Below are 23,326 nucleotides of genomic sequence, written 5' to 3'. Positions count from 1 at the left end.
TAAAACTTTTTTTTTTTTAAGAAGGGTTTTTTAGAGCCTTTTTTAAAAAGCATTCACAGTCTGTGGCACCCTCAGGGGGTCAGGGAGAGCGTTCCACAGACTGGGAGCGGCGGACCAGAAAGCCCCCGGTCTCCCATTGTTCGTAGCTTGGTCCTCAGAGGTTAGCCTGTCCGGAGGACTTGGGGGTGAGCAGTTCTTTGAGGTAGAGAGGGGGGCATTTCCATGGAGGCACTGCAATAAGGCGCTTTTGGTAGCCATCCACAAGCTTCTGCTTGAATTTTTGACCACGGAATTGGTGCAGTTCAGCTAAATGTGTTGCTTTTGCTGACATGGACTTGTTTCTTCAGCATTGTCCACACCTTTAAGTCAGGACTTTTGGGAAGGCCATTCTAAAACCTTCATTCTAGCCAGATTTAGCTATTCCTATACCACTTTTGACGTCATTCTCCTGTTGGAACAACCAACTGCGCCCAAGACTCAACCTCCGGGCTGATGGTTTTAGCTTGTCCTGAAGAATTTGGAGAAAAACAACAAATTTAGCTGAATTGCACCAATTTTGGAGGTAATCCTCCCATTTAGTCTCCGTAAAGCAGCAGTTCTATTGGCAGACCACGGAACTTTCCTCCAGAAGGTCTTATCTTTGTCCATGTGATGTCAGATGAAACAAAAATGGAGGTGTTTGGCCACAATACCCAGCAATATGTTTGGAGGAGAAAAGGTGAGGCCTTTAATCCCAGGAACACCAGGCCTACCGTCAAGCATGGTGGTCCCGAAAATCATGAAATTTTGACACTTAGAAAAAAAATCCCGACTTTTTGACACTTAGAAAAAATCCAGACTTTTGGACACTTGGAAAAAATCCAGACTTTTTGACGGAAAAAATCCAGACTTTTGGACACTTGGAAAAAAATCCAGACTTTTTGACGGAAAAAATCCAGACTTTTTGACGGAAAAAATCCAGACTTTTTGACGGAAAAAATCCAGACTTTTTGACGGAAAAAATCCAGACTTTTTGACGGAAAAAATCCAGACTTTTTGACGGAAAAAATCCAGACTTTTTGACAGAAAAAATCTCGACTTTTTGACACTTAGAAAAAATCCCGATTTTTTCCACATTTAGAAAAAATCCCGATTTTTTCCACACTTAGAAAAAATCCCGACTGTTTCTACACTTGGAAAAAATCCAGACTTTTTCCACACTTAGAAAAAATCCAGACTTTGGACACTTGGAAAAAATCCAGACTTTTTGACGGAAAAAATCCAGACTTTTTGACGGAAAAAATCCAGACTTTTTGACGGAAAAAATCCAGACTTTTTGACGGAAAAAATCCAGACTTTTTGACAGAAAAAATCTCGACTTTTTGACACTTAGAAAAAAATCCCGATTTTTTTCCACATTTAGAAAAAAATCCCAATTTTTTCCACACTTAGAAAAAATCCCGACTTTTTCCACACTTAGAAAAAATCCCGACTTTTTCCACACTTAGAAAAAATCCCGACTTTTTCCACACTTAGAAAAAATCCCGATTTTTTCCACACTTAGAAAAAATGCCGTGTTTTTGACACTTGGAAAAATTTCCAACTTTTGAACACTTAGAAAAAAATCTGGATTTGTTGACATTTAGAAAAAATCCAGACTTTTTGACACTTAGAAACATTTCCGGCTTTTGGACACTTGGAAAAAATCCCGACTTTTTGACACTTAGAAATATTTCCGACTTTTGGACACTTGGAAAAAATCCAGACTTTTTGCCAGAAAAAATCCAGACTTTTTGACGGAAAAAATCCAGACTTTTTGACGGAAAAAATCCAGACTTTTTGACGGAAAAAATCCAGACTTTTTGACGGAAAAAATCCAGACTTTTTGACATAAAAAATCTCGACTTTTTGACACTTAGAAAAAATCCCGATTTTTTTCCACATTTAGAAAAAATCCAGATTTTTTCCACACTTAGAAAAAATCCTGACTTTTTCCTCACTTACAAAAAATCCCGACTTTTTGACACTTGGAAAAAATCCCGACTTTTTCCTCACTTACAAAAAATCCCGACTTTTTGACACTTGGAAAAAATACCGTGTTTTTGACACTTGGAAAAATGTCCGACTTTTGAACACTTAGAAAAAAATCCATATTTTTTTGAGATTTAGAAAAAATCCAGACTTTTTGACACTTACAAACATTTCCGACTTTTTGACACTTAGAAAAAATCCCGATTTTTTCCACACTTAGAAAAAATACCGTGTTTTTGACACTTGGAAAAATGTCCGACTTTTGAACACTTAGAAAAAAATCTGGATTTTTTTGAGATTTAGAAAAAATCCAGACTTTGACACTTAGAAACATTTCCGACTTTTGGACACTTGGAAAAAATCCCGACTTTTTGACACATAGACATATTTCCGACTTTTGGACACTTGGAAAAAATCCAGACTTTTTGCCAGAAAAAATCCCGAATTTTTGACAGAAATCCTGACTTTTTGACACTTAGAAAAACTCCGGACTTTTTGACACTTAGAAAAACTACGGACTTTTTGACACTTAGAAAAAATCCCAACTTTTTTCACACTTAGAAAAAATCCCGACTTTTTGACACTTGGAAAAAATACCGTGTTTTTGACACTTGGAAAAATTTCCGACTTTTGAACACTTAGAAAAAAATCCATATTTTTTTGAGATTTAGAAAAAATCCAGACTTTTTGACACTTAGAATCATTTCCGACTTTTTGACACTTAGAAAAAATCCCGATTTTTTCCACACTTAGAAAAAATGCCGTGTTTTTGACACTTAGAAACATTTCCGACTTTTGGACACTTGGAAAAAATCCCGACTTTTTGACACTTAGAAATATTTCCGACTTTTGGACACTTGGAAAAAATCCAGACTTTTTGCCAGAAAAAATCCCGAATTTTTGACAGAAAAATCCTGACTTTTCGACACTTAGAAAAACTCCGGACTTTTTGACACTTAGAAAAACTCCGGACTTTTTGACACTTAGAAAAAATACCGTGTTTTTGACACTTGGAAAAATTTCCGACTTTTGAACACTTAGAAAAAAATCCATATTTTTTTGAGATTTAGAAAAAATCCCGACTTTTTGACACTTAGAAACATTTCCGACTTTTTGACACTTAGAAAAAATCCCGATTTTTTCCACACTTAGAAAAAATGCCGTGTTTTTGACACTTGGAAAAATTTCCAACTTTTGAACACTTAGAAAAAAATCTGGATTTTTTGACATGTAGAAAAAAATCCAGACTTTTTGACACTTAGAAACATTTCCGACTTTTGGACACTTGGAAAAAATCCCGACTTTTTGACACTTAGAAATATTTCCGACTTTTGGACACTTGGAAAAAATCCAGACTTTTTGCCAGAAAAAATCCAGACTTTTTGACGGAAAAAATCCAGACTTTTTTACGGAAAAAATCCAGACTTTTTGACGGAAAAAATCCAGACTTTTTGACGGAAAAAATCCAGACTTTTTGACGGAAAAAATCCAGACTTTTTGACGGAAAAAATCCAGACTTTTTGACATAAAAAATCTCGACTTTTTGACACTTAGAAAAAATCCCAATTTTTTTCCACATTTAGAAAAAATCCAGATTTTTTCCACACTTAGAAAAAATCCCGACTTTTTCCTCACTTACAAAAAATCCCGACTTTTTGACACTTGGAAAAAATACCGTGTTTTTGACACTTGGAAAAATGTCCGACTTTTGAACACTTAGAAAAAAATCCATATTTTTTTGAAATTTAGAAAAAATCCAGACTTTTTGACACTTAGAAACATTTCCGACTTTTTGACACTTAGAAAAAATCCCGATTTTTTCCACACTTAGAAAAAATGCCGTGTTTTTGACACTTGGAAAAATTTCCAACTTTTGAACACTTAGAAAAAAATCTGGATTTTTTTTACATTTAGAAAAAATCCAGACTTTGACACTTAGAAACATTTCCGACTTTTGGACACTTGGAAAAAATCCCGACTTTTTGACACATAGAAATATTTCCGACTTTTGGACACTTGGAAAAAATCCAGACTTTTTGCCAGAAAAAATCCCGAATTTTTGACAGAAAATCCTGACTTTTTCACACTTAGAAAAACTCCGGACTTTTTGACACTTAGAAAAACTCCGGACTTTTTGACACTTAGAAAAAATCCCAACTTTTTTCACACTTAGAAAAAATCCCGACTTTTTGACACTTGGAAAAAATACCGTGTTTTTGACACTTGGAAAAATTTCCGACTTTTGAACACTTAGAAAAAAATCCATATTTTTTTTAGATTTAGAAAAAATCCCGACTTTTTGACACTTAGAATCATTTCCGACTTTTTGACACTTAGAAAAAATCCCGATTTTTTCCACACTTAGAAAAAATGCCGTGTTTTTGACACTTGGAAAAATTTCCAACTTTTGAACACTTAGAAAAAAATCTGGATTTTTTGACATTTAGAAAAAATCCAGACTTTTTGACACTTAGAAACATTTCCGACTTTTGGACACTTGGAAAAAATCCCGACTTTTTGACACTTAGAAATATTTCCGACTTTTGGACACTTGGAAAAAATCCAGACTTTTTGCCAGAAAAAATCCCAAATTTTTGACAGAAAAATCCTGACTTTTCGACACTTAGAAAAACTCCGGACTTTTTGACACTTAGAAAAACTCCGGACTTTTTGACACTTAGAAAAAATACCGTGTTTTTGACACTTGGAAAAATTTCCGACTTTTGAACACTTAGAAAAAAATCCATATTTTTTTGAGATTTAGAAAAAATCCCGACTTTTTGACACTTAGAAAAAATCCCGATTTTTTCCACACTTACAAAAATGCCGTGTTTTTGACACGTGGAAAAATTTCCGACTTTTGAACACTTAGAAAAAAATCCATATTTTTTTGAGATTTAGAAAAAATCCCGACTTTTTGACACTTAGAAACATTTCCGACTTTTGGACACTTGGAAAAAATCCCGACTTTTTGACACTTAGAAATATTTCCGACTTTTGGACACTTGGAAAAAATCCAGACTTTTTGCCAGAAAACATCCCGAATTTTTGACAGAATCATGACTTTTTGACACTTAGAAAAACTCCGGACTTTTTGACACTTAGAAAAACTCCGGACTTTTTGACACTTAGAAAAACTCCGGACTTTTTGACACTTAGAAAAAATCCCAACTTTTTTCACACTTAGAAAAAATCCCGACTTTTTGACACTTAGAAAAAATACCATGTTTTTGACACTTGGAAACATTTCAGACTTTTGAACACTTAGGAAAAAAATCCCGACTTTTTGACATTTAGAAAAAATCCTGACTTTTTGACACTTAGAAAAATTTCCGACTTTTGGACACTTTGAAAAAATCCCGACTTTTTGACAGAAAAATCCCGACTTTTTGCTGCCAATGGAACTGCTGCTTTAAATGGGACAATGAAAAAGGAGGATTAGCTCCAAATTGTACAGGACAAGCTAAAATCATCAGCCCGGAGGTTGGGTCTTGTTGGGTGTTCCAACAGGACAATGACCCCAAACACACCTCAAAAGTGGTAAAGGAATGGCTAGAATGAAGGTTTTAGAATGACCTCCCCAAAGTCCTGACTTAAAGGTGTGGACAATGCTGAAGAAACAAGTCCATGTCAGAAAAGCAACACATTTAGCTGAACTGCACCAAATTGAAGTGTGTAGAGATGTTTTTATTGGTTAAATGATGAACAACTGCAGAGGTACATAAAGAAGGGTAAAGCACACAGGTGTTCCATGTTGACAAGGTGTAAAGGAACACAAGCCTGATGCTAGTACAGTCTATAAAGTTGATGACTGAGCAGCAAAGAACAAACATGGCAGCTTTTATGCGGCCATTAAGCTTCAAGGCTGAGTTAGTTCATCTGCAGCTTTCATTTCACTTTATTGTGCTCTTTCAAACTTTCATTGACTTGAGGAGGCGAGTACATAATACATGATGTACAGCATCACACTTTTTGACTTGGGGGGCCGCATGGGGCTATAAATATTTGGCCAGGGGCCGAAAGCTGACTGCATGTATATATATATATATATATATATATATATATATATATATATATATATATATATATATATATATATATATATATATATATATATATATATATATATATATATATATATTTGTGTACTTCGTACCTTCTGGAGACGTGAGAAAAAAGCCTCCCTCTTTAGGACCAGCCTTTCTAGATATATAAAGAAGTGTATTTACAACATTCATAATATATACATACTATGCACATATAAAAAGGCTTGTTGTGAAAAATGAGTTGGAATTTCACAAGAAAAAGGTCACAATTTCACAAGAAAAACTTAATGTTGGCAGTATTATGATAAAAGTCCTCATTTTACTCAACTCAAGTCAACATTTTACTAGAAAAACTGAACATTTGTGCAATATTATGATAAAAGTTGGAATTTTACTCAACAGTCGCAATTTTACGAGAAAAGCTTAAAATGTTGGCAATTTTATGAAAAGAGTCGTCATTTTACTCGACAAAAGTCACAATTTTATAAGAAAACTTTAAAATGTTGGCAATATTATAATAATAATCGGAATTGTCCTTGGCAAAACGATGACAAAAGTCATCATTTTACTTCGAAAGATGTCACTCTTTTACAACAACAACAAAATTGGCAATGTTGTGATAAAAGTCTGAATTTTACATGACAAATGTCACCATTTTGCATTAAAAAGTAATCATTTTACATAAAAATGTAATAATTTTACGAGACAATATTACAATATTACAGAAACAGAAAGAATATGAGAACTTCTTTCCAATTTTATAAGAAAAAAGTCGACACATTGTGAGAAAAAGACTGCTTTTAGTTCATTTTTTAAATTTTTTTGTTTGTAATTGTTTTTTAATTTTCATTGTTTACTTCAAGTTATTACAGTATGTCTCTATATACATATTTATTTTATTTTTTATTAATTTTGGCCAAAGGGGGCGCATTTCAATTTCTTACACACACTTGTTATTTCATATGTTGACCAGAGGGGGAACACTTCAAATATTTACACACACTTGTTATTTGATACGTTGGCCAGAGGGGACGCACTTCAAATATTTACACACTTATTCCATATGTTGACCAGAGGGGGAGCACTTCAAATATGTACACACACTTGTTATTTCATATGTTGGCCAGAGGGGGAGCACTTCAAATATTTACACACACTTGTTATTTCATATGTTGACCAGAGGGGGAGCACTTCAAATATGTACACACACTTGTTATTTCATATGTTGGCCTGAGGGGGAGCACTTCAAATATTTACACACACTTGTTATTTCATATGTTGGCCAGAGGGGGAGCACTTCAAATCTGTACACACACTTGTTATTTCATATGTTGGCCAGAGGGGGATCACTTCAAATATTTACACACACTTTTTATTTCATATGTTGACCAGAGGGGGAGCACTTCAAATATTTACACACAGTTATTTCATATGTTGACCAGAGGGGGAGCACTTCAAATATTTACACACACTTGTTATTTCATATGTTGACCAGAGGGGGAGCACTTCAAATATGTACACACACTTGTTATTTCATATGTTGGCCAGAGGGGGAGCACTTCAAATATGTACACACACTTGTTATTTCATATGTTGGCCAGAGGGGGAGCACTTCAAATATTTACACACACTTGTTATTTCATATGTTGACCAGAGGGGGAGCACTTCAAATATGTACACACTTATTTCCTATGTTGACCAGAGGGGGAGCACTTCAAATCTGTACACACACTTGTTATTTCATATGTTGGCTAGAGGGGGATCACTTCAAATATTTACACACACTTGTTATTTCATATGTTGACCAGAGGGGGAGCACTTCAAATATTTACACACTGTTATTTCATATGTTGACCAGAGGGGGAACACTTCAAATATTTACACACACTTGTTATTTCATATGTTGACCAGAGGGGGAACACTTCAAATATTTACACACACTTGTTATTTGATATGTTGGCCAGAGGGGGTGCACTTAAAATATGTACACACTTATTTCATATGTTGGCCAGAGGGGGAGTACTTCAAATATGTACACACACTTGTTATTTCATATGTTGACCAGAGGGGGAGCACTTCAAATATGTACACACACTTGTTATTTCATATGTTGACCAGAGGGGGAGCACTTCAAATATGTACACACTTATTTCATATGTTGGCCAGAGGGGGAGCACTTCAAATATGTACACACACTTGTTATTTCATATGTTGGCCAGAGGGGGAGCACTTCAAATATGTACACACACTTGTTATTTCATATGTTGGCCAGAGGGGGAGCACTTCAAATATTTACACACACTTGTTATTTCATATGTTGACCAGAGGGGGAGTACTTCAAATATTTACACACTTATTTCATTTGTTGACCAGAGAGGGAGCACTTCAAATATTTACACACACTTGTTATTTTATATGTTGACCAGAGGTGTAACACTTGAAATATTTACATACTTGTTATTTGATACGTTGGCCAGAGGGGGAGCACTTCAAATATTTACACACACTTGTTATTTTATATGTTGACCAGAGGGGGAACACTTGAAATATTTACATACTTGTTATTTGATACGTCGGCCAGAGGGGGAGCACTTCAAATATTTACACACTTATTTCATATGTTGACCAGAGGGGGAGCACTTCAAATATGTACACACACTTGTTATTTCATATGTTGACCAGACGGGGCGCACTTCAAATATTTACATGCTTGTTATTTCATTTTTTGACCAGGGGGGGAGCACTTCAAATATTTACACACTTGTTATTACACATGTTGACCTACGGAAGTGGTAAAATCAGCCGTTCACCTGGCGGGGGTGAATAGGGAAGTCCTTCTTTAGCTGCCGCCTTGTTTTATCATATATTGCTGCCTTTGCACCTGTCAATGTTCACTTTTATATGCACGTTAAATCAACAAAAAAAAAAATCCCGACTTTGGAGCAATGTTCACGGACTCTAGTATTTGGCTCTCTATTAGATGCAATGTTATTGGGACCATGATTTATGTCATCACTGGTTCACACCTCCTCATACGGAAGATACTTTTCCTTCTTCGTGTCTCAAAAAGGGTAGAAATACAAGAACACACACACACACACACACACACACACACACACACACACACACACACACACACACACACACACACACACACACACACACACACCTACTGTGGCAGTCTGCCTTTTTTGGCTGTGTGTACGTGCAACATTTGTCTGGTAATTGGTCGCACAGTTGGACTTGTGTGTGTGTGTGTGTGTGTGTGTGTGTGTGTGTGTGTGTGTGTGTGTGTGTGTGTGTGGTAAGAAAAGGTGGCCCCCCCGTACAAGCCAGGCCATTACCCAGAAGCTGTGGTAGACTTGTCCTGCCAGTTCCTGCTCCGTCTTTCACTTGTTCTAATCCCCTGCCTAGGAAGGCATAAGGAGGAATAATTTGGCACAAATAGCATTTTCATGTCCAAGGAATGTGTTGTGCCTAAACAATGGAACACATCCTACCTGGAATCTTGTTCAAAACATGGTATTATTTTATTATCATTGTTATTATACGGCAGAGCTGGCAGCATTTTACTACGCCAGTGTTTCTTAACCATAGGGCCAAGCGCCCCCTAGAGCCTAAGACCTTCTGGAGGAAAGTTCTGTGGTCAGATGAAACAAAAATGGAGCTGTTTGGCCACAATACCCAGCAATATGTTTGGAGGAGAAGTCCCAGGAACACCAAGCCTACCGTCAAGCATGGTGGTGGTAGTATTATGCTCTGGGCCTGTTTTGCTGCCAATGGAACTGCTGCTTTAAATGGGACAATGAAAAAGGAGGATTAGCTCCAAGTTGTTCAGGACAAGCTAAAATCATCAGCCCGGAGGTTGGGTCTTGGGCGCAGTTGGGTGTTCCAACAGGACAATGACCCCAAACACACCTCAAAAGTGGTAAAGGAATGGCTAAATCAGGCTAGAATGAAGGTTTTAGAATGTCCTTCCCTAAGTCCTGATTTAAAGGTGTGGACAATGCTGACTTTTGGACAATTGGAAAAAAATCCAGACATTTTGACCAAAAAAAAATCCAGACTTTTTGACACTTAGAAAAATTTCAGACTTTTGAACACTTGGAAAAAAAATCCAGATTTTTTGACATTTACAAAAAATTCCGACTTTTTGACACTTAGAAACATTTCCAACTTTTGAACACTTGGGAAAAAATCCAGATTTTTTTGACATTTAAAAAAATTCCGACTTTTTGACACTTAGAAAAATTTCCGACTTTTGAACACTTAGGAAAAAATCCAGATTTTTTTTACATTTAGAAAAAATTCCGACTTTTTGACAGTTAGAAAAACTTCCGACTTTTTGACACTTAGAAAAAATACTGTGTTTTTGACACTTGGAAAAATTTCCCACTTTTGAAAAAAATCCAGATTTTTTTGACATTTAGAAAAAAATCCTGATTTTTTGACATTTAGAAAAAATTCCCGACTTTTTGACCAACAAAAATCCCGACTTTTTGCCACTTAGAAAAAATGTTGTGTTGTTGACACTTAGAAAAAATCCCGACTTTTTCCACATTTAGAAAAAATCCAGACTTTTTGACACTTAGAAAAAAATACCGTGTTTTTGACACTTAGAAACATTAGAAAAATGTCCGACTTTTGAACACTTGGAAAAAAATCCTGATCTTTTGACATTTAAAAAAATCAGACTTTTTGACACTTAGAAAAATTTCCGACTTTTGAACACTTAGAAAAAAATCCAGATATTTTGACATTTAGAAAAAAATCAGACTTTTTGACAGTTAGAAAAACTTCCGACTTTTGGACACTTAGAAAAAATCCCGACTTTTTGACCAACAAAAATTCTGACTTTTTGCCACTTAGAAAAAATGTTGTGTTGTTGACACTTGGAAAAAATACCGACTTTTTCCACACTTAGAAAAAATCCAGACTTTTTGACACTAAGAAAAAATACAGTGTTTTTGACACTTAGAAAAATGTCTGACTTTTGAACACTTAGAAAAAAAATCCAGATTTTTTGACATTTAGAAAAAATCCCAAATTTTTGACACTTGGAAAAATTTCCGACTTTTTGCTGCCAATGGAACTGCTGCTTTAAATGAGACAATGAAAAAGGAGGATTAGCTCCAAATTGTACAGGACAAGCTAAAATCATCAGCCCGGAGGTTGGGTCTTGGGCACAGTTGGGTGTTCCAACAGGACAATGACCCCAAACACACCTCAAAAGTGGTAAAGGAATGGCTAAATCAGGCTAGAATGAAGGTTTTAGAATGGCCTTCCCAAAGTATTGACTTAAAGGTGTGGACTTTTTGACACTTAGAAAAATTTCCGACTTTTGAACACTTAGGAAAAAAATCCAGATTTTTTGACATTTACAAAAAATTCCGACTTTTTGACACTTAGAAAAATTTCCAACTTTTGAACACTTAGGAAAAAATCCAGATTTTTTTGACATTTAAAAAAATTCCGACTTTTTGACACTTAGAAAAATTTCCGACTTTTGAACACTTGGGAAAGAATCCAGATTTTTTTACATTTAGAAAAAATTCCGACTTTTCGACAGATAGAAAAACTTCCGACTTTTTGACACTTAGAAAAAATCCCGACTTTTTGACACTTATAAAAAATACTGTGTTTTTGACACTTGGAAAAATTTCCGACTTTTGAAAAAAATCCAGATTTTTTGACATTTAGATAAAAATCCAGATTTTTTGACATTTAGAAAAAATTCCCGACTTTTTGACCAACAAAAATCCCGACTTTTTGCCACTTACAAAAAATGTTGTGTTGTTGACACTTAGAAAAAATCCAGACTTTTTCCACATTTAGAAAAAATCCAGACTTTTTGACACTTAGAAAAAATACCGTGTTTTTGACACTTAGAAACATTAGAAAAATGTCCGACTTTTGAACACTTGGAAAAAAATCCTGATCTTTTGACATTTTAAAAAAATCAGACTTTTTGACACTTAGAAAAATTTCCGACTTTTGAACACTTGGGAAAAAATCCAGATTTTTTGACATTTAGAAAAAATTCAGACTTTTTGCCAGTTAGAAAAACTTCCGACTTTTGGACACTTGGAAAAAATCCAGACTTTTTGAGAGAAAAAATCCCGATTTTTTGACAGAAAAAATCCAGATTTCTTGACAGAAAAAATCCCGACTTTTTGACAGAAAAAATCCAGATTTCTTGACAGAAAAAATCCCGACTTTTTGACAGAAAAAATCCCGACTTTTTGACAGAAAAAATCCCGACTTTTTGACAGCAAAAATCCCGATTTTTTGACAGAAAAAATCCCGACATTTTGACAGAAAAATCACGATTTTTTGACAGAAAAAATCCATATTTTCTGACAGAAAAAAATCCCGATTTTTTGGACAGAAAAAATCCCGATTTTTTGACACTTCTTGGGCGCAGTTGGGTGTTCCAACAGGACAATGACCCCAAACACACCTCAAAAGTGGTAAAGGAATGGCTAAATCAGGCTAGAATGAAGGTTTTAGAATGGCCTTCCCAACATCCTGACTTAAACGTGTGGACAATGCTGACTTTTGGACACTTGGAAAAAAATCCAGACATTTTCATCAAAAAAACTCCGGACTTTTTGACACTTAGAAAAACTCCGGACTTTTTGACAGTTTAACTTAAAGTTAAAGATAAGTTAAAGTACCAATGATTGACATTTTTCCTCTACATTTGACCCTTAATTTAGAGTTATTTGGACACCAGAAGAAAATATAAGGGTTAGGTTTAGGGTTGTGGTTTAGGTTTGGGGTTGGGGTTGGGGTTAGGGTTGGGGTAACTAATAAGCAATAAGGGTTAGGGTTAGTTAACTCTTAGTTAATGGCTTACTGGGTTAGGGTTACTAATAAGCAATGATTCTGAGGTTATTGAGGGTAGACTCTTAGTTAAGTTTAACTTAAAGTTAAAGATAACTTAAAAAACCAATGATTGAAATTTTTCCTCTATATTTGACCCTTAATTTAAGGTTTTTTGGACACTAGGAGAACATATAAGGGTTAGGTTTAGGTTTGGGGTTGGGGTTGGAGTTGAGGTTCGGGTTAGGTTTAGGGTTGGGGTTAGGGTTTCTAATAAGCAATAAGGGTTAGGGTTAGTTAACTCATAGTTAATGGCTTACTGGGTTATGGTTACTAATAAGCAATAATTCTGAGGTTATTGAGGGAAGACTCTTAGATAAGTTAAAGTTAAAGTTAAGTTAAAGTACCAATGATTGAAATTTGTCCTCTGCATTTGACATTTAATTTAGAGTTATTTGGACACTAGGAGAACATATAAGGGTTAGTAGGGTTGGGGTTGGGGTTAGGGTTACTAATAAGCAATAAGGGTGAAGGTTAGGGTTAGTTAACTCTTAGTTAATGGATTACTGGGTTAGGGTCAGGGTTACTAATAAGAAATAATTCTGAGATTATTGAGAGAAGACTCTTAGTTAAGTTAAACTGAACTTTTCCACTACACGGGGGGCCCCGGGACCCACTTAAATAATAACACTGAAATACCATCTTAATCATACTCAATAATTACATTTAACCTATTAACAGTTTAACAGGATAGACATTTGCAAAAGGCTTAAGTCAAGTTAATAAAAAATAAAAAATAAAGGGGTATAAATTATATATATATATATATATATGGAAATACATTAACATACAATCAAGTAGTGCTAAAATAAATACATTCAAACTAAATATTAGTAATATTCATAATAATAATGTGAATTATATTTATATAGCGCTTTTCTCTACTGACTCAAAGTGCTTTTACATAGTGAAAGCCAATATCTAAGTTACATTTAAAGCAGTGTGGGTGGCACTGGGAGCAGGTGGGTAAAGTGTCTTGCCCAAGGACACAACGGCAGTGACTAGGATGGCGGGAGCAGGAATTGAACCCGGAACCCTCAAGTTGCTGGCACGGCCGCTCTACCAACCGAGCCATGCCGCCCAATAATAATAAATAATAAATATATTTCCTAAATAAACTGCAGAATGCAAATGAGAACACATCTTCACCACTTTAGTTATAATTTTTGCACTTGAGGAACTTCTCCACTACTTTAGCTCCGGACTTCTTCTGTTTGTTTGCTATTGTCATTACTGCCACAAGTGGTGGGAAAGTGTATTACAACCGGGGGGGAAAACAGGATATTTGAGACCGGGGAAGACCGTGGACCACTCAAGCTTGACTGCATTGTTCATGAGATGACAACAACGCACTTAATGATGTTCCGTTCGAAGCCGAGCACACCTGTGTGTGTGTTGGCGGCAGAGAGAAATAAAAGGAGGACATTTTGGCCCCGAACTGATGTTTTCTTTCATTTGGTTCTGGAGGTCTGCCATGTAGTTGGGTGGCGAGGCTGAGCTCCATCCATAGGAATAATGCGAGCTGGCTCTCAGCCGCCTCCAACATAGTGTGTGTGTGTGTGTGTGTGTGTGTGTGTGTGTGTGTGTGTGTGTGTGTGTGTGTGTGTGTGTGTGTGTGTGTGTGTGTGTGTGTGTGTGTGTGTGTGTGTGTGTGTGTGTGTGTGTGTGTGTGTGTGTGTGTGTGTGTGTGTGTGTGTGTGTGTGTGTGTGTGTGTGTGTGTGTGTGTGTGCCATGAGCTTAGAGGCCAGCAATGAGAGTCGACACAGCTGTCACAGCTTTGACCTCTCAATCTATTGAAGAAAAAGTCCACAACAACCGTACTAAAAATAGTGTCGGTGGGTTTTCTGCAAAAGTTGTGGTGCACACTTTCCCGGTTTATTTTGGGAAACACTTCCGTAGGTTCTTTGCACTCAATTATCCTAAAGAAAAGCCTTTGTTCAGTGACTCCAAATTGTTTGCAGGCCTCTCCATAACTAAAACAAAAAGTAGATTAAACACCAGTCGGTTTTTGGTAGTTCAATAAGTTCATTTTCAATCAAGTTTGTGGCTACACTGCAAAAAGTGAAATCTAAGTAAGATGAAATATGTCAAATAAGGCTGATATTTGCTATCTGTCTGATAAGATCATTCTGCTCACTAAGCAGATTTTATGTTAGAGTGTTTTACTTGTTTTAAGGGTTTTGGTCCTAAATGATCTCTCGCAGATAAGAAATATATTCTTAAAGGCCTACTGAAAGCCACTACTAGCGACCACGCAGTCTGATAGTTTATATATCAATGATGAAATCTTAACATTGCAACACATGCCAATACGGCCGGGTTAACTTATAAAGTCACATTTTAAAATTCCCGGGAAATATCCGGCTGAAACATCGCGGTATGATGACGTATGCGCGTGACGAAGTCCGAGTAACGGAAGTTATGGTACCCCGTAGAATCCTATACAAAAAGCTCTGTTTTCATTTCATAATTCCACAGTATTCTGGACATCTTTTGCAATTTTTTTAATGAACAATGAAGGCTGCAAAGAAGACAGTTGTAGGTGGGATCAGTGTATTAGCAGCGGACTACAGCAACACAACCAGGAGGACTTTGTTGGAGCGCTAGCCGCGCTAGCCGCCGACTTCACCTTGACTTCCTACGTCTCCGGGCCGCCAAACGCATCGGGTGAAGTCCTTCGTCCTTCTGCCGATCGCTGGAACGCAGGTGAGCACGGGTGTTGATGAGCAGATGAGGGCTGGCTGGCGTAGGTGGAGAGCTAATGTTTTTAGCATATCTCTGTGCAGTCCGGTTGCTAATTTAGCTTCAATGGCGTCGTTAGCACAGCATTGTTAACCTTCGCCAGCCTGGAAAGCATTAACCGTGTATTTACATGTCCACGGTTTAATAGTATTGTTGATTTTCTATCTATCCTTCCAGTCAGGGGTTTATTTCTTTTGTTTCTATATGCAGTTAAAGCAAGATGCTATCACGTTAGCTCGTAGCTAAAGCATTTCGCCGATGTATTGTCGTGGAGATAAAAGTCACTTTGAATGTCCATTTGGCGTGCTCGACTCTCATTTTCAAGAGGATATAGTATCCCAGGTGGTTTAAAATACAAATCCGTGATCTACAATAGAAAAAGGAGAGAGTGTGGAATCCAATGAGCCAGCTTGTACCTAAGTTACGGTCAGAGCGAAAAAAGATACGTCCTGCACTGCCTCTCAAGTCCTTCACTGTAACGTTCCTCGTCTACAAATCTTTCATCCTCGCTCAAATTAATGGGGTAATCATCACTTTCTCGGTCCGAATCTCTCTCGCTCCATTGTAAACAACGGGGAATTGTGAGGAATACTAGCTCCTGTGACGTCACGCTACTTCCGCTACAGGCAAGGCTTTTTTTTATCAGCGAGCAAAAGTTGCGAACTTTATCGTCGATTTTCTCTACTAAATCCTTTCAGCAAAAATATGGCAATATCGCGAAATGATCAAGTATGACACATACAATGGATCTGCTATTCCCGTTTAAATAAGAAAAAATCATTTCAGTAGGCCTTTAACTGCTTCCTTTCCATTAAAAAAAATAAACTAGTTTTTAGCACAAGTTTGCTGGTTTCAAGCAATGTCATGCCGAGCGCATATCATTATGTCAAGATAATGGCACTAGCATTTACGTCATTTAAGAATATTTTTCAACATATTGAGAAAAAAAGGACTCATATTTTTTTTTCTACCAAGAAAAGTGCACTTGTTGTTAGTGAGAATATACTTATTTTAAGCTATTTTTGAGTTCATTGAGGTTAGCTAATTAGGGACCGCAATGTCCCTTTGGGACAGAGGACCTACGGGAAGTTGGCTATTCCCCCTTCAAAACAAAAGTTTTGTAAAAACAGTCACTTTTGCCTCTTTGAGCTATAATTTGACCACCTTAACATGCTTCAAAACTCACCAAACTGGACACACACATCAGGACTGGCAAAAATTGCGATCTAATAAAAAAACCCAACCCCAAAACTCAAAATTGCGCTCTAGCGCCCCCTAGGAAAAAACACAGACAAAACTGCTTGTAACTTCCGGTAGGAATGTCGTAGAGACATGAAACAAAAACCTCTATGTAGGTCTCACTTATACCTAGATTTCATACATTGACTTCTTTCAGCAAAAATCATCAGAAAGTTGGCAATTCCCCCTTCAAAACAAAATTTTTGTAAAAACATTCACTTTTGCCTCTTTGAGCTGTAATTTGACCCCCTTAACATGCTTCAAAACTCACCAAACTGGACACACACATCAGGACGGGCAAAAATTGCGATATAATAAAAAACAACAACCCCAAAACTCAAAATTGCGCTCTAGCGCCCCCTAGGAAGAAAATACAGACACAACTGCTCCTAGGAAGAAAACTCAGACAAAACTGCCTGTAACTTACAGTAGGAATGTCTTAGAGACATGAAACAAAAACCTCTATGTAGGTCTTACTTAGACCTACATTTCATATATTGACAACCCCCAGCAAAAATCAACATGAAGTTTGCAATCCCCCTTCAAAACAAAAGTTGTTATTATTATTATTATACCGCCGCCTCTTTGAGCTGTAATTTGACCCCCTTAACATGCTTCAAAACTCACCATATTTGACACACACATCAGGACTGGCGAACATTGCGATCTAATAAAAAAACCTAGCCCCCAAACTCAAAAATGCGCTCTAGCGCTCCCTAGGAAGAAAACACTGACAAAACTGCCTGTAACTTCCAGTACGAATGTCATAGCGACATGAAACAAAAACCTCTATGAAGGTGTCACTTAGACCTAGATTTCATAGAATGACACCCTTCAGCTAAAATCTACAGGAAGTTGGCTATTCCCCCTTCAAAACAAATGTTTTGTAAAAACAGTCACTTTTTCCTCTTTGAGCTGTAATTTGACCCCCTTAACATGCTTCAAAACTCACCAAACTGGACACACACATCAGGACTGGCAAAAATTGCGATCTAATAAAAAAAAAACCCAACCCCAAAACTCAAAATTGCGCTCTAGCGCCCCCTAGGAAGAAAACACAGACACAACTGCTCCTAGGAAGAAAACACAGACAAAACTGCCTGTAACTTCCAGTAGGAATGTCGTAGAGACATGAAACAAAAACCCCTATGTAGGCCTCACTTGGACCTACATTTCATAGATTGACAACCCCCAGCAAAAATCAACAGGAAGTTTGTAATCCCCCTTCAAAACAAAAGTTGTTATTATTATTATACCGCCGCCTCTTTGAGCTGTAATTTGACCCCCTTAACATGCTTCAAAACTCACCATATTTGACACACACATCAGGACTGGCAAAAATTGCGATCTAATAAAAAAAAAACCTAGCCCCAAAACTCAAAATTGCGCTCTAGCGCCCCCTAGGAAAAAACACAGACAAAACTGCTTGTAACTTCCGGTAGGAATGTCGTAGAGACATGAAACAACCTCTATTTAGGTCTCACTTAGACCTAGATTTCATTCACTGACAACCCCCAGCAAAAATCAACAGGAAGTTTGCAATTCCCCCTTCAAAACAAAAGTTTTGTAAAAACAGTCACTTTTGCCTCTTTGAGCTGTAATTTGACCCCCTTAACATGCTTCAAAACTCACCAAACTGGACACACACATCAGGACTGGCAAAAATTGCGATCTAATAAAAAAAAACCAACAACCCCAAAACTCAAAATTGCGCTCTAGCGCCCCCTAGGAAGAAAACTCAGACAAAACTGCCTGTAACTTACAGTAGGAATGTCTTAGAGACATGAAACAAAAACTTCTATGTAGGTCTCACTTAGACCTAGATTTCATTCACTGACAACCCCCAGCAAAAATCAACAGGAAGTTTGCAATTCCCCCTTCAAAACAAAAGTTTTGTAAAAACAGTCACCTATTTTCAAACATTATCTCCTCTGAGCGTGATTGTCGTGTCGGCTTCAAACTAGCACAAGAGAGAGATTGAACCCTTCTGATTAAAAGTTGACCAAAGAGTTTTAATTACTGCTCCGGTTTGGATTTTCTGTGCCGTCAAAGTCGGTCTCATCCATCGCTGCTTGCAGCTTTAATTTGACTTGTTTTGGAAAGTCTTGACAAGCCACATTTTCTTGTTCTATTGGCAGATAATTTTGCTTAGTTCAAATAAAATACCCTTAATTTTTGTATTTGTTTTTCTTCTTTTTGAACACTGACTTTGTGCGGTGTACAGTATGCACGTTTTTTGTGCGTTTTTTTCCTCTCAAAATTAGGGTTGCAAAATTCCGGGAATATTCAAAGTTGGCAACTTTCCACGGGAATTAACGGGAATAAACATTGAATGCAACATGCTATATCTTGCAGGATGATTATTAGCTAAAACAACCTGATTTAATGCACATTCTGATTTAATTTAATGTGCATTCCTCCATCCCATGTGCAGTGCATTCTTCCATCACATGCACAGATAATTCCCAGCATGCTACACACTACAGGCCACACTAGTATTTGAGCCCAAGGACTTCATCCATTCATTTTTATAGTCTTTGGTATGACTCGCATGAGAACACATACAACTTCAAGTTAGCCAAAATCCGTTTGACGTGCACACCCGCAGCATGCGCACAGGTGAACGAGAAGATAAAGCATGCTAAAGAGCACAGAGTCATAATAATAATAATAATTTCATTTAACCTAACTTAACTTTATACAAAAGCAGATTGCTTTTGATGGTTTTATTTTTAAGACTGTCTTACACAACACTTCCTGATGTATAATACAATGCAAAAATTTCAATTTCTGTCACTTTATCCTGCATCCTCTTTAAAAGTCCAACATTTTTCCCCCGTCAGATTTGGACAACCATCTGTTGTCACACCTGCCAGCTTGTCCCATTTCAGTCCAAACACGCATTTACCTATGTGAACAACAACCTGTGGTTGTCCCTTTTAATTGACTGCATGGCTGCCAGCTACTCCGTGATTTGAAAGTCTGCAGTTATCCCACGTAAGAAGATGAGCAGCTGGGCGGGGTCACGTACGTCGCAGCTCTCATACAAAGCCAGCGAAAAACAGTCAAAGTCGGCCGTTCTGTTCTTCAGCTGAAGCTCCAAGTTTCCAGCGATGGTCTCAACCCGCCTCGTTACAGTGCGTCGGGAGAGTGACACGTTCTCAAATGCGCAACAGAGTCCAATAAGCACTCCTTAATAAACTCTCCGTCAGAAATGAAATTAAACTTGTCCTGACGGCTGCATCTCTGGTGGTGTGAAATTTGGCAAAAAGTCCTTGTTGGGTTTGCAGTTTTACCATCAACGCATCAGCCTTCCTTGCGCGCACTTCATCGGACAGATTCCGGTATTTTTCCTCGTGCTTCGTCGTGTAGTGGCGATTCAAATGATATTCTTTAAACACAGCAACCTGTGTACCACAAATTAAGCACACGGCTTTACCTTTCATTTCTGTAAAGAAATACTTGGCAGTCCATGTCTTGTTAAAAACACGCCATTCGTCATCAACTTTTCTCTTTTTAGCGTCTCGGGGGTAACCGGGCATCACTTGTGGCTGTGCACCTTCACTCACAGGCATACTTGCCAGCCCTCCCGTTTTTAGCGGGAGAATCCCGGTATTCAGCGCCTCTCCCGACAACCTCCCGGCAGACATTTTCTCCCGACAAACTCCCGGTATTCAGCCGGAGCTGGAGGCCACGCCCCCTCCAGCTCAATGCGGACCTGAGACTGAGTGGGGACAGCCTGTTCTCACGTCCGCTTTCCCACAATATAAACAGCTTGCCTAACGAATTCCAACGAATGGAAACAAGAATTTCAGTTCATCCAGGACAGTTGGAAGGGGAAGGTGTATGTTGCCTGTAAATATGTAGAACAGACTTCTCCATTGAACACGGTGGCCGAAATGATATACTCATCATGAACGGAGAAGTTAAACAGGACAATACTGCCATCTAATGGATAGCCACCGGAACACTGAAATTCAAGTATTTCTTTTATGTAAATAAAATAAATAAATATATATATATATATTTAGCTAGAATTCACTGAAAGTCAAGTATTTCATACATATATATATATATATATATATATATATATATATATATATATATATATATATATATATATATATATATATATATATATATATATATATATATATGAAATATATATGAAATACTCGAGTTGGTGAATTCTAGCTGTAAATAACCACGCCCCCAACCACGCCACCCCACCCGTCCACCCCCTACCCCCCACCTCCCGATATTGGAGGTCTCAAGGTTGGCAAGTATGCTCACAGGTTACACACGGACATACGCCCATAAATAACACTTTTCAAAATAAAAGCAGCACAGTTGTATTGCACGCACAACATAGATGTTTTTTTTTATTTATTTTGTAATTTATGATTGGCCTCACGCGGGCCGGACAGGGACGCACAAAGGGCCGGCTGTGGCCCGCGGGCCGTAGAATGCCCAGGTCTGCTATAAGGGCAGTATGATTTATTTTTATTTTTTAGATTGTCCCTTTTTCAGCACAATGAATGTTCCTGCATTAGTGTTTATGTTGTCTAGCGTGGATTGTTCACCCGGCGCCTCGTGTCCAGTGGTATGAGACAATTACACGGCTGACTACACGTCTGCTTTACCCACGGGATTTTCTGCACTTGCATACTTAAGTTTCACCTTGGCACTGACCGTCTCGCAGCATTACCCCGGGGGGCTCGCAGGTTTACCCAATTCTACCAGCAATCTGTAACACGGTTAAAGTGCTCGATTCTCAATCTCCTACTAAATAGCTTTATCCTACCTTGCAACTATCCGCGTCGAACATGTCATTTTACTTTGAAGTCCTGAGAGCGCTCATAATACGTACTTACAACCACAACCAAATACCTTTAATTGCATAGCTACATGTACACCAGCTGTGTACGGTTTGGTGTGATTCAAGACTTTAGTGTCACAGTTCGATTCTATACAGGAGACTTTGCAAGAATCGTCACGCCAAGAATCAAAATAGTGATAGTGTTTACTCACCTGTCCCCTCTGTCCTCATTTGTTCATATGTGCATAAATGTGTGTGTGATGTGGGTCTTTGGGTTGATGTTTTTAAGTCTGTTAAGCACTTTGCGTTGCATTTTTTTAATGTTTAAAAAGTTAAAAACACAAAGTTTGATTGACTGATTAGAAATAGAATGTAGTTTTGAGTTGTTGTACGGTATTATAGTTCATATACCAGATAATATATTTCAAGAATCGGTTTGAATTGAGAATCGTGTTAAATCAAGACTAGATTCTGAATCGAATCGTCAGACCAAGAATCAAAATAGTGATAGTGTTTACTCACCTGTCTCCTCTGTCCTCATTTGTTCATATGTGCATAAATGTGTGTGTGATGTGGGTCATTGACTTAATGTTGTTAAGTCTGTTAAGCATTTTGCGTTGCATTTCTTTAATGTATGAAAAGTTAAAAACACAAAGTTTGATTGATTGATTAAAAAGAGAATGTAATCGTGAGTTGTTGTAAGGTATTATAGTTCATATACCAAATAGTATATTTCAAGAATCGGTTTGAATTGAGAATCTTGTTGAATCAAGAATCTATTCCGAATCGAATCGTCACACCAAGAATCAAAATAGTGATAGTGTTTACTCACCTGTCTCCTCTGTCCTCATTTGTTCATATGTGCATAAATGTGTGTGTGTGATGTGGGTCATTGACTTAATGTTGTTAAGTCTGTTAAGCACTTTGCGTTGCATTTCTTTAATGTATGAAAAGTTAAAAACACAAAGTTTGATTGATTTATTAAAAAGAGAATGTAATCGTGAGTAGTTGTAAAGTATTATAGTTCATATTCCAGATAGTATGGTTCAAGAATCGGTTTGAATTGAGAATCGTGTTAAATCAAGAATCTATTCCGAATCGAATTGTCACGCCAAGAATCAAAATAGTGATAGTGTTTACTCACCTGTCTCCTCTGTCCTCATTTGTTCATATGTGCATAAATGTGTGTGTGATGTGGGTCATTGGGTTGATGTTTTTAAGTCTGTTAAGCACTTTGCGTTGCATTTTTTTTAATGTTTAAAAAGTAAAAAACAAACAAAGATTGATTGATTAAAAATGGAATGTAATTGTGAGTTGTTGTAAAGTTGTAAGGTATTATAGTTCATATACCAGATAGTATATTTCAAGAATCTGTTTGAATTGAGAATTGTGTTAAATCAAGAATCACTTCCGAATCGAACCATCACACCAAGAATCAAAATAGTGATAGTGTTTACTCACCTGTCTCCTCTGTCCTCATGTGTTCATATGTGCGTGTGCGATATAGGTCATTGGGTTGATGTTTTTAAGTCTGTTAAGAACTTTGCGTTACATTTTTTTAATGTATAAAAAGTGGGAAAAAAA

At 37.1% G+C, this 23,326-nt stretch overlaps 1 protein-coding gene across 1 annotated transcript in view; it reads left to right on the top strand.

Moving 5' to 3' along the window:
• ctnnd2b (catenin (cadherin-associated protein), delta 2b) overlaps positions 1 to 23,326 on the top strand; it is a 287,545-nt gene that overhangs the window by 72,286 nt on the left and 191,933 nt on the right.

This window comes from Entelurus aequoreus, linkage group LG14 (assembly GCF_033978785.1).
Source record: "Entelurus aequoreus isolate RoL-2023_Sb linkage group LG14, RoL_Eaeq_v1.1, whole genome shotgun sequence".
Lineage (NCBI taxonomy): Eukaryota > Metazoa > Chordata > Actinopteri > Syngnathiformes > Syngnathidae > Entelurus > Entelurus aequoreus.
The sequence above is the reverse complement of the archived record's forward strand: the minus strand, read 5'-3'. Positions and strand labels throughout refer to the sequence as shown.